The sequence below is a fragment of the Larimichthys crocea genome, chromosome XVII (assembly GCF_000972845.2).
Source record: "Larimichthys crocea isolate SSNF chromosome XVII, L_crocea_2.0, whole genome shotgun sequence".
NCBI classification, from domain to species: domain Eukaryota; kingdom Metazoa; phylum Chordata; class Actinopteri; family Sciaenidae; genus Larimichthys; species Larimichthys crocea.
In genome coordinates, this window is record NC_040027.1 from 3,187,654 (window position 1) to 3,201,116 (window position 13,463).

General features: G+C 37.4%; 1 long non-coding RNA gene across 3 annotated transcripts in view; it reads left to right on the forward strand.

Moving 5' to 3' along the window:
• Positions 1-13,463, forward strand: part of LOC109139169 (uncharacterized) — a 166,177-nt gene that overhangs the window by 4,529 nt on the left and 148,185 nt on the right. For all 3 annotated transcript variants that reach the window (XR_003464075.1, XR_003464072.1, XR_003464074.1), the window contains exons 3-4: positions 9,036-9,290; positions 9,592-9,655. This is a non-coding gene — a long non-coding RNA (uncharacterized LOC109139169). The remainder of the gene's footprint in view (positions 1-9,035; positions 9,291-9,591; positions 9,656-13,463) is intronic.

The following is a 13,463-nucleotide window of genomic DNA, read 5'->3' on the forward strand; positions in this document are numbered from 1 at the left end:
TTGACCCATGCTCATACTTTATTTGCCATCTTAAATATGTTAAGTTAAGAATAGTTTTCATTCTGGAATCTGTTTAAATGTTTTATATTCTTATGTTGTAAGTCATTTCTTACTTATATTTATCTTTGACTCTCATGGATCTGGTTACATTATGCACATTTTGACATAAATGGCAGGTTTTTAAAGAAAAATAGCAATATAGTCCAAGATTGTTCTGACTTTGTAACAAGATGGAGACTGAAGGTGAAAGATGAAAAGCTGTGTTTTGATGTGTTGCTATTGGTAAGAGAAGAGTGAGATTGTCTTGTTCTCTTCTACATAATACAGGAAACGAGAAAGGACGAACTTGATTTGAAATTCCACATGTGGGCTTTAGTTTATTATCTATTTAGAGTCTTCAGCAGCCTGACACTTGCTGACAACAGTCTTAGTCACCACAGTTTAATCTTTTTGCCCCTAAATTATGCGCTAGTTATTCAACTAAGAATCGATTTTGTATTTGACTGTGAAGGCAAGAGTAACATATCATCATGACAGAGCTATGCTATTGCTCTGCTATTAAAACCATTAAACATTTAACATAACAAAACAAAAGGAAATAATTGGGATTTAAATGTCTGCTTATTAAGTCTTTCCTCAGGCTAACATATGTTTCCTTGTGGATGCAACAGGCCTTCCAAAGAAACGTAAACAAAATTACTTCACTTGCTGTAATTCAGTTGCTATTTTCATCTGGATCAATGATAATCTCCAAATGATTCTTAAAAATGGCCTCTGAAGCTGCATTAAGTTCTAACCTGCAATTTAAGAAATGATAAATAGATGATGGTGATGAAAAAGAGGTCGATATAGTAGTGATAAAGGGCCCCAAGGAGGAAAAATAACCTTTTTATTTAAATTAATTAAATCAGTGCATTATTTCTCCATCTGTTTAGTCAAACAAGTAGTACCCTTCAGTTTTTTCTCTTTTGAACTTACCTTATCTTACTGTTGTTCTAGTTGGGATCCTAAAAAGGCAATTAGTTTTTTTGCCTTGGGACTAAGTTTTACATAGAAGTACTCACCTAAGCAAGTACAAATTCAGCTTTGTATTTGAGATTTTAGAATTCAGAATCAGAGTCGACAGGTCAAACTGAGATTTAAATTTCAAAAAGGGTTTTTTTGTGTGTATTTTTGTCTTAAGCAGAAGTTTGAGCCAGGAGTGGGAGTTTTCAGATCTTTTAAAAGTAGTAGTGCCACACTGTGAAAATCTGCATATTGAAAGCACAAGTGTTTACAAGTGCAATATTAGACTATGTGAGGCAAAGTGTATAAGTGTAAGTACTAAATACAGGAAAAAGATGGTCCTTGGAGCTTTAGACTATAATATATTTTATCATTTGATTTCTTTTGCAGACACATTAATGTGTAAGAGGAGCTAATTTGATTTTTGATTTTTTAAAAATATCTTATTGAGTTTAATCTTCAACAGTAAATTAAATCTTGTAAATTTGTTATTTGTGCAAAAAGTACAACATACCTATTTCAGTGTAGCCTGAGTGGAAGAGTAGCTCGAATATGTACTTAAGTGTGGTACTTTCAGAACTGGATTGTAAACCATAAAACCAGAGTAATGTAATATTAGCTTTTTAAGTATACAACTTGAGCCTCATGAATTCCTTCAGTAAAACAGAAAATGTTGTACAACTAATGTCTTATATAAGGTTTATTATTTAATCAAACCCTTTATGAAATTTTCCCTTTGTTGCCTAACTGTAAATGCCTGTCTTTAAAATATTATTCAGTCACTCAATATGATGAAAGAAAATAGAGCCTACAGAACTTAGTTAAAATTGTGTTTGATCTCTCACAACTGTGTGCTGATAAAGAAGAGGCAGTCTGGTCTCAGATAGACGTGACGATGTGTTAGGCCCCCCATGCTGTTAGGACACCTGTTATTTTATAAGTTCTGTCTAACTGAGACTGAAGAAGCTGGACAAAAATGGAAAAATAAACACGTTTTGTATTACCCTGCAAACCCTGATACAAAGTCTGTAAAGTTGTGTCATTAATGCATCAGTTGGGGTTTAGAATTTCTTTGGTTTTAGGAAGTGATTGCATCAGAACAGTGACTTTCACATAGTCAAAACTTTCTCAGGGTTTTAGATGCATGCCATGTAATCAGTGTCCCTGCTTTGAATTCACAAAGGGATGTTTAATGTTACATACCTTGTAACATACATACCTTGTCATCGCCTCTGCTGCTCCCCCCATGATATTTCCAATAAAAGACATAGAAATGTCCCAAAAGTAGCTTATTTCAATCCCATTCATGTTTGGGTTTAAGAAATATGTTAATTCAAATGTTTTTTATTGATTTTTAGCGTGTTTGTAAGAAGAGAATAGATGATTAGACATTAAATCCACCTGAATATATTGATGTGGATAAGTGTATGTGTATATTGCCATTTTGTCAGTCCTCAACCTTCCTACAACTCTGTCACTCAGCCACTGTAGAAACTGCTTTACCTAAGCCCAAGTTAGAATACCCAACTATTAACTAACACCATTCCTCACTTGTACTTCATTTTAATTCTAATCTTAACCCTAAACCAAAGTACTAATCCTAAACTAAGCCCTTCAGGAGGTGAGCAGCATCCAAATGTCACTTTGTTGGTTTTCATTCATCTTTACATCACTGTGACAATGCCTTGGTCCTCATAAGTATAGGAACACGACAGGACACACACTCTCTATCACATACCAGCTAATATTGCTAACACACACACACACACACACACACACACACACACACACACACAGAGCCGTGCATACCCGCTAACACACACACACACACACACACACACACACACACATAAATCTAATGTCACCTCTATTCCAGCAGCCTGTTTTTTCCCTTAGGGCTTTATCAGAGCTTTAGAGGGCTGATTGGAGGAGGCAGCAGTAATGACTGCAGGTCACAAGGTCACAACCCTGTTATGATAACTAAACTCTGAGGTCAAAATGCCTAAATGACAGCATGCTCTGTCTGCGGATGATGCCTGATAACAGCATATGAATATTGCTTTGTTATTTTAATAGTTTGAATCAAAATTGTATTTCTTTTTGCTCAGTTTTCCATGCTGAACACCAGCCAACCTAACCTAATGTGCTAACAATGACTGGGGATTAATTTACCTTTATCTTGCAATTTTAAGAACATTAAATCTGTGCAAGCTTAGTGCAGGTATTGTAGTACAATTAATAAATCATGGTACATACATATATATTTGAAATTTTACACTGGATAGAAACAAAATGATAAAAACTACAAGATCTTTCTTCTGTTTTTCTTTAATTCTACAACATAACACTAAAGTGTATCAGAATTTAGGGATTGCATTTACAGAATCTGGCAGTAATTAAGTATAAAATGCATCTGTTTTCATTCATGTATAATCATCAAAGTTGTTATATTTTTGTTAGAATGATCTATATGATCCTAAATGATCCTTTTATATCTGCAGACACTGTGGCTCCTCTTGAACTGCCATATTTCTACAGTGGCCCAGAACAGACAAACCAGGCTCTAGAGAGGGTGTTTCCCAGCTGCATTCTGCAACTACATTACTAGATGCAGCTAAATCCTACACACTGGTCCTTTAGGCTTTTACGTGATTCCTGTCGAGAGCGGCAGATTTGAAGTGGATTAACAGGGTCAATTATTATAATGCTAAGACATTTGACAACAGAATCAACTCCCTCATGTAAATACAAGTTTCACAAGGCTAGGTGCACATTAGCTGTGTAATCAAGTGATGAAGTAAATAGCTCAAACAAACCTTGTAGAAGTTCCAGTTTGTTGCTGAAGAACATTCTCTGTGTTTCATGTCAAACATGCGTTGGGAAATCATTGGAGACCCCCCAGGTCTTTATGTTCAGAGAAATAATGTATGATTTTTGAACATGTTTTCTTATACCCTCCAAAACAGGATGTGCCATTTCAACCTGCACTGTCCAGTGTGAAATTATGTAACGAATCTCGTTTAAAATGTCGTCAGCAGCTAGTAGTACAGAAGGAAAATGTTTATTCTGCACCATAGTGTGTTTTTGCATTTTCCCAGACAGACGTGCAAACAGTCAAACATGCAGACAGACAAGGCGTACTGGTAGCCAGACATTCAGTACGGGCAGACTGACTTCTACAGACAGTCGTAGCACATGTGTAAATCTGGCATAATGCTGATTTTTTACTTTTCCCAAAGAGGACTGCTAGCTTGGCAGAAAGGAAACAAGAATTATTCAATCAAACAGCTCTGCTTCCATATCCAGATTTGACTCTAGCAGCATAAAGCTTGCCACATAATCCTTTTATCAAACCCTCTGATGGAATACTCTTATTGGAAATGCCCAGAGAGAGAAATAATATTAAGGTCATTTCTATCTCTAGTTTATTTTCTCCTTTAAAAAAAAAAAAAAAATCGCCCCTACTTTCCGTTTTTATCTTGAGACAATAATTACTTCAGGTTTGCGGATGGAGACCTTACTGCTGATTATGAATGTTCTCTGACCACTGAGGGAATCTCAGCCCTCATCAGTAATAACAGAATCGAATTGTCCCTGCTCCTTTTTTTTTTTTTTCAAATCAGCATCTCTGGGAAAGTGTGTTCATACTGCGCTGTGTTGAGCCACCGTCAGGCAGGTTGGAGGGAAAATGTAATGTGGGTCAGCTGGTGATGATGACTGGTCGTACTAATATCTCTAAAGTGGTAGATATGGAAGCTGTGAGAGCTGCTGTTCTGTCCTGTCAGCGTTTTACAGCTTTATATCTCTGCTCTCTGAAGCTCTGTGTGTGTGTGTGTCATAGTGTGCGATGGTTTAGGTTTGTGTGTGCAGTTCATGATTTGTTGTACTGAAACAATATTTCCCACTGGAAGGACATTATGTCAGTTCTACAAGCTGTTTCACTGCGAGAGCAGTTCAGGTGCATTCTGTGTTTTTCACTAAATAACTGCAATAACTTCAGATGTAATGTTTTATAACTGTCTACGTTCAATGGGTTTGGTAACTAAAGCTGTGTATACTACGTGATGCAGATACTCGTGTGTTAACCCAAACCCTTGCAGAGGTTTTATAATAAAAACAAATCACGTGACATAGCTACATGTGGTTTTCGGACCTGTGTGAAATATTACATGTAGTAATGACTTCACATGTGCTTTTTTTTTTGTAGGGGTGAAAATAAGAGCCGCTTTGTTTACCACATTTGAATTAAAATCAACACTTTCTGGAGAGTCTTGGCCAAACTCCTCAAATGAGTCCATGGTGAACACATTTTCTTGCACCAGATTATGTGGGGAAACTCAATGAGGGTGAAAACTTTTCACAGGAAGAGTATGAGATGTCCTGACCAGTTCAGATTATCGTCAAATTTGTCACACATGTGCAGCATATGCACAAGGCTCTTTTGTGTGTTTTTAATAGCTTCCGGACAACAATGAGTACTAAGGCATACATTCATATTCTTGTGGAGAATTATTCATCAGTGGTCAGTTCAGTAGGTGGAGAGAAAGTGGAGAATCCAAGGTGTATGGTATGGTAAAGGTTTATTGAAGGAGGATGAAGGCTCTGTAAATACACTTGTCATGACATGATGCTGCTTCAATTCCGACGAAGCTGTCCTGTCGAATATATATGCCCTAAAGACAGTGACACAACTACTCTATGTCCATAAATGGCCACACTTAATGCATCTACAGTGTAATATATTTGACAATTGGTTATTAGTCTCTAAAAAAGGAAATACGTTGACCGTTAGTGTTCTGACATTATTATCTGACTCTGTAGAGAGTTCTATGTTATGTATACCTATTTGTTGTGTCTCAGTTATCAGTAGTGATCAGAATGACACCTGCTTTCCTAAACACAAACATACAGCTGCTCTATATCTCATGTCCCCATAACAATCTGAGATGTAACACTATCCCTACAATGACCTCAAGACACATGCTTGACCTGTAACCCACATATGTGGCAAATTCCCTCACACATATGCTATATCAGACAATTCTTATCAAATTAAGATAAATTCATTGTTGTTTTTAGTGTCTTCAGAGGGAAAGGTTGATAATTAAAGGGGCAATGCACAGATTTTACAGATCATGTTCAATCTTTATGAGGAGCACAGTACTATGTTCTCAGTGAAAGTTCAATGACTTGGGGTTATGGGATGAGTTAAGCAACAATAAATTTATAAGTTAACCTTACAAGCTTGGGGCCATGGAGTTTGATAATAGTCTGCATTTACCATCCAGGAAGGGTCTAATGGAAAAAGCTATCAACTTGTGCAGAGAAGGATCCTGTTTTTTTGCAGCTTGAACCACACTATGGACTTAAACGGTAGAATGTCTCGGCTTCTGCTGATTCAATATTGATCATAGTTTTATTGATGATGCGTTTAAGCATTATTTTACCATGTCTTCTTGTAGCTCTCTGTTCAAAGGGCCACTTCAAACTGTCATGTTAACCCAAGTCTCAAGACAAAATTAATGATGGCAATAGCCCACCCTGCAGTGACACAATCTGGTAAAACAAACCAGGGGCAACAATTTTGAAATAGTTTTAGCCATACTAATGATATGCTCTGTGATGGGGATGCTGGTCATCTGTTTTTTGTTCCACCTTGGCCCAGACGGAAATATCTCAAAAACTATTGGATTGATAAAGACTTTCATCTTCCTTAGAGGATAAATCATACTGACTTTGTTGATCCCCTGACTTTATTTCTAGTGCCACAGCAGGTTGATATGTTTTGTTTGAAGTGAAATGGCTCAACAGCTATTGAATGGGTAGTCATGAAATGTGGTATGATCTGATTTATGCTCCTAGGAGGATCTATTGGCAGAATGAAAAATAATATTCATAACTGTTTTGATTTGTGTTTTCGTTTCGTACCTCAGAATGAGCCTTTTATATATACAGAGAGAGTGGGCCCTTTTGTATGGAGTCCACCACAGAACAGAAAAACAAAATATTTCATCGCTTTTTTTTACAGCCAATGTAGGTTCTCCAGATATATCTCCATATAGCATATAGCTTGTAGTACTTCTGTGTTCATGTCCAACCTCACAGAGCATCCAGCATGGCTGTAGACTCTTAGTTTTGTTTAACCATGTTAGTGGTGTTACTCTAGTAGTGGCAGTGTTGTTGGTTACACAATACCTGTACTAAGATAGTGAACCTGGAACATCAGCCAAAATCTAAATATAATTTAAAGCGCTGCTGGACATCCCCGCAGAGCAGCTAACATACCTATAGACTCTTATTTTGTTATTGTGTGAAAGGTTTCATTACAACTCAGAACTTATTTCTGATGGTAAACCATGTAAGATCCTGTTCTAACTAACTGCAAGTGGTTTGTCTCCTTCCCTGTTTATTCCTGGATCATTGAATAGTGTGTGAATCACATCCTCTGAATGTCAGAAAGAAGGAAAAACAAAGAGAAAGCTGCAGTGTTTGTGACTGACTTTCTGCCTGTGAAAGCTGTCCAGTTGTTTTGGCTGATTGACCTCAATGATGGTTACCATTTTATCACTCTGATGGAATGACACATCCTGCGACCTGGTCTCTGGACCTGGTCAGTGTATCCAGGAATAAAGTGCCTCCTCTCCATTAGTCTCTCTGACCCAGAGTGGCCAAGTCAGGTCCCACACATCTTTTCATCCTGTAGTGTGTGGTGATATGGTAATGGCATAACAAGTCATAGTTCATCCTGTACTGGCAAGTCCTCTGTCTTAAATCTGTGTGTGTGTGTGTTAGCAGGAAAGCAAGGGAGCTATAAAGCTGTGTGTGTGTGTGTACGACTAGAGACCTATAATTATCCTCCTGAGGAAAACAAGTGCAGAGTGAGTGGGCCATTGTGGAAACAGGATTATAGCCTGCGAGAGAACAGAAAGCTTTGCGCTTTGTGTTGGCTAACGTTTTCAAGTTTGATTTGAGTGGTGTGTGTGCGCGTGCATGTGTGGGTATATTATCAAATCCTGCGGTCAGAGTGTGTCTCATTTTATTAATTTCTATCCTGTCCATTTAGCTGAATATGCAACTTTTTTGTTGTCTTGGAATGTGGCCTAGCGTAGGGCCAGAGTAGGTGGTTATTAAAATGACAACACGCACGCACGCACACACACACACAAATGCATGCAAACACACCTTTTCTCTTACAATCAAACACCTTATTTAGTTTGTTTTGATTAAGGTGTACGACCCAGAGAGAGTGTGAGGTGCAGAGACAAGGAGAGCGGAAAGAAAGAAAGAGAAAGAGAAAGCAGGCTTTTCTTTCTCAGAGTTCCCCGTGTCAGTCGTGTAAGAAAGCCGCCAAACCAATAATTTTGTCAAGTTCTTTTTTTAGCGAAGCGGCTGAAGCGTCTTTGGATTGCCACATGTATAAAGGCAGCCCATATAAAGCCATTCACAGCACTGAATGAACACGCCATCTGTGGGGCTTTCTTATTTCCTCTTCTCTTTTCTTCTCCTCCTTTTTCAAGCCTTGTAATCAAATTTGAGCAAAATCAAATGGCGGGAGGATAGAGAGAGAGAGCAGTGGGGGGAGGGGGGGAGGGTTCAATGAAAGTACCTTTTGTTGGTCTGAAACGAGCAAGTAATTTACAAAATGCCCTCCCTTTGTGCAGGGGGCTAAGGGAAGAAAGAAATCAGTAGCTTTTAGAAGCTAGGCCTTGCGCTGCGACGGGCAAGATAATGAAAGCCGTCTTGTGTTTGTGGGCTAGAGAGCATCTCAAAGGCAGACCGGGCCCCGGCTCAGGGTTAGCTCGGCTGCTGAAAAAAAAAAAAAAAACCCACAACACTCTTCTGTGTATGTGTGTGTGTTTGTGTGTTTGGCAAAGAGCGGCAAAACAGCACGGCTGTGCCCGGCTACTCTTGGCAGAGACACTCCGAGGAACAGACAGAGTTGTCGATGCTGAGGAGAGAAGAGGGATGAAAGAATGGTTTCATTGGCGCTGAAGGCTGCTGATCTACTCTTACCTGTTGTCCTGTTGCAGGTGCATCACTCCCCGTAGAGGAGTCTGGAGGAGAGATGAAGATGCAGGGGAGGAGATGAAACATCCTGCAGGGATCATTGTGCTGAAGCATTACGAGGAGCAGGAAGAGGATTTGAGCTGACTGTTTTCATCCTCTATTCCTCTGCTTGGATGTCTTGGAGTAGAACACCTGACTGCTGGAGGACACTCTGCACTTACCTGCTGGATTATTACCTGAGTGACACCTGGGAAGGCTGCTGTCGTGGATTATTACAGGTCAGAGACTTTGGAATAACTGTACATTTCTTTTTATGCCAAATGAACTTAACCCAACTTGTTGACTCAGAAAAAGAGGAACAAAATATGATAAACAGATGCTGCATGCTGTCTACACAAGCAGGTCATTTACCCAGCTCACCTGATGTATTCAGAACAATGATAATCAGCTATCTGCTTGACAGCTTGAAATTATGTTTATTCATGTTGATGGCAGCCATTCTTGAAGTTCAAATGATACTTAAATAATAAAAACCTGTCATTAAAGTGCCTTTAAATGTCTGCTGTCTCTGGCCTACAGTTTAGTTCCAGGTTTACAGTGAATGGGCAGTTACCTGAAGTCTCTTCCTGCATTGCGGAGACTGGTGAGTTATATGACATCTATTACAAATATATATTGTTTCTCTATTCGTTCTCTCTTTCCTTTTATCCATATTTTTTCTACTGTATGTCTGTCTATCTCACATTCTACTCAGTTCTCTGTGTTTCTCTTAGGCAGCCACTGCCCCTCTCCTCCTTACTTATTGTGTATCTCATGCCATCTGAAGTGCGCTGATTTAAATCAGGGTTGCTCTTCGTGGCTCTGTCTTTATAAGTATAAAGACATATGATCCATATTAGGTTTGTTGTTTTGTACATGCGTTTGTGTGTGTGTGTGTGTGTGTGTGTAACATGTCTCTTGCTTATTGTTTAACTTAAAAACTATTCCAGCATCTCTCCATACCGTTTTTTTATTGCTTCTTCTATTTCTCTTGAATTCAGATATTTTAGTGCAACAGTAGAACTAATGTCTTTGAGTTATAAATTTAATCCAAATGATGCCATATGTCCTGATGCCGCATGTTAACGGTGATATAACACTGACACTCCCTGTATTTCTTAAGTACTCTTCAGTAAGTTGTCAGTCATGACTGCCAGCATGATGCAGAGCTAATTGGATTGTGTTTTTTAAGATATTTTCTATTCTAGTAAAGTGCAATAGAACTCCTTGTGCTGTCTTGTTGTGCCATATGTGGCCATGATGAAACGGAATGTAATTACAGTGCTGTCTCTACACTGTTGTGTGGCTCCTACAGTTTCCTACAATTCAGAATGATAAAACTAAATGAATTCATGTTGGTAAAATAGACTTACTGGCAAATTAATGAAAACAAAAACATTTTAATACAGTAGTTGTAGTTTAGACTTTATTTTACCTTCTTTTTCCTCAGGTATTGTATTTCTTTCAATTAGAGTCCAGAACTCGCCATACAAGTTTTTCACAGTGATACATTACACTGTTTTTGAGGAAGTTATTTTGATTTGAGTCCACTTTTCAGTTTGGTTGAATATTTTTTTAATAATCGCATACCTCAAAATGAATGTTGACAATACAATGGCACTTTCTGTAAAGCTACAGTTGATTGTGATAGTCTAACAATTGTTTTAGTGTGCAGAAAGTCCAGTTAGAATCCTACGGGCACTTTGTGTGGGAGATGTGGAGTTAATCGCATAGTAGTTGCAGTGAATAACAGCATTTTTAAAAAGTGAATAACACCGTTTTATCATAAAATCACTCCTTATGCCTGCTCAATGTTTCATGTTTATAGTGTTTAAAACTGAGGTTGATTGAAAACTTTATCTCATGTAATTTTGTTGTTGATGTTACAGAGAAAATAATCATTCATCTAACACAAATCTATTAAGTAAGTATTCCAGGCTTAATATAAACGTATTTAGCCTAGAATATATTATGTCATCAGGGTCACAGGCCTGTTGACAGTGAAATATGACTCTGTGGCATTCTGTGAGATATTGGTCCAAATTATGTAAGTTGTGAATGTAGGATTTCAATATGTGAATCAGGAAATGTTTCCATATCAGAAAAATTAACATGGTTGCTGTCTAGAAAGTAACTACCTAAATGCAGGTTACAGTTACTGATACTTCAGACTTCTCCACTGTAATTCAGAGGTAAAAGATTGTACTTTTTACTCCACTACATTAATTTGTTAACTTTAAGTACTAGTTACTTAAAGTGCTTATACTACATAGATAGATAGATACATACATACATATTGATGTGTTTTTATAGGTTAAGATAAGTTAAGACGTCTTTATCTATACTGTTTCCCAGCAGTATATAAAGTAATTAAAGGTTTGCCCCACCTTTACCAGCTGCAACATTAAAGTGAGCTGCACATTAATGCATCATTATTAATATAATTGAATAATATAACACATTAATCTGAAAATGAAAATTACTCTCAGCATATATTGTGCTAATACATTTTTCACTTTTAACATTACCTAACATTCTATTAGCTTCAAGGCTTCTGTTAATGTCACATAATAGGTCACCTTTGGCATTGATCTGGGCTGGGACTTATATCAGTCCTTAGTTGCTGCCAAACGGACTGCATTTACTCTACTGTCCCCCCTTTTATGTTTTATATCATGATTGTGACATTTATTCTCTATGTAGCGCCCTCAGAAAGTAGTGTCTGTGGAATATATGCTGCTTTTTTCCCAGCAATCCCAGAATGCAATGCATGTTTTTGGACACAAAGGTGACCTTTCTACATCACATATATTAAACTGTGCATAACTGTAGCAACAGTTGTTCTGCTTGAAGTTACCAAACTGAAACTTATTTGTGTGTTAAACTTACTTTAAAGACAGATTATGATTTGAACACAGCCAACTTTGCTTTCCTGTGTTTCTTGGCCATGGGATGACAATGTACTATGAGCTGGTGTCTGTTCTAGAAAATATAAAAATAGATAATGTTGAATACAGCACTGACATCATATATGGTATATACGATTTTAACATCTGGCTATTGATTTTAAATACTTCCAGAACTTTATTTTAGTGTGGATAAAATGCATGTATCTTTTCAGCTGCTCCATGTAGTTGAACAGAGTATCTGAAGGTCTTGAAAAGTCTTAAAAGGCATTGACTGCAGCACCCTCAGAATAGGCATTGAATGATATTACAAAGATCTTATAAGATTAGTGCTTATAAGACTAGTGCATCAGTGAATATCTCATGCAGGAGGCTGTTTTTATCCTTTTTGTTGATTTTTCTTTCACTAAGTGTCATGTGACCAGTAGAAAACACTGTCACCACTGTTAGTATAGTATAGTAGCCAGGAAGCTTGTGACTCGTGATGGACGTGTCAATTTTAGCAACAACCTACATGAACTTTTTTGAATTAGTCAATCCATTCATCAATTTTCTGCCACTTACAGTTATTGGTAAATTATATTACTGTCACTTGCATTAGGTTTTGCAATATATTTATTTTTTTCCAACCAACCACCATCACTCCAACAACAAGCGATTGCTGATATATTTGTGCAGGTGTGCACAATGTTTCAGCAGGTGGGGGGTTTACAATAAACTTGTCAAGAAAATGTCAAGAAAGGATTATTCTTACATATTTCCCCTAGCCTAGTTCACCTTCTGAATTGAAGTTTCTCTCTTTTACTGAACTAAGACTGGCCTAATTGCCTTCTTAACTTATCCTAAAACACACTCTATTGTCTTGTCACCAACTCTGGTTTGGTCGTAATAAACCCTTAATCCACCGAGTTAGATGTAAAATATTGTTGGAAATATTCTGGCTCTATAGTTAGTTTTCCTGTTCCTTGTTCTTCAGTCGCTGAGCAGCAGCTCTCATTTGTTCTTCAGAGACAAACCATTAAATTAGCTAAAGAAAATTATGGAAATCAGGCCCAACAAACAACTGGCAATGGACACAATTGCCGAAATCCAATATATTCGTCCAATTGACCAAAATTAATACAATACTGATATAAGTGCCAAAATGATTCTTTTAAAGGTGGGACTGGTCTCCCTCCAACGTCAAATATAAATGGGGAAAAGTGGTACAACACAACACAAATACTTTAATGTCTGTATTTGACGTCCTCAGAATGAGAGTCAACAATCATCTATCTTTCTCTAGTATGACTGACACTACCCTTAATACTAAGTAATTTATTGTATTCTTTGACTGGTATAAGAGTGAAACTATTAAAAAAAAAATCTCACATTTAATTGTTGAACACTGAGTAAACCATGTTAAAGCTGATCTCAACTTACCTGAGACTAAAATTAGTCACTGTATCAGTAAAGTTTCACACTTTTCTGCCTCCCTATTTTTTCTTCAGGGAACAATAAACAAAC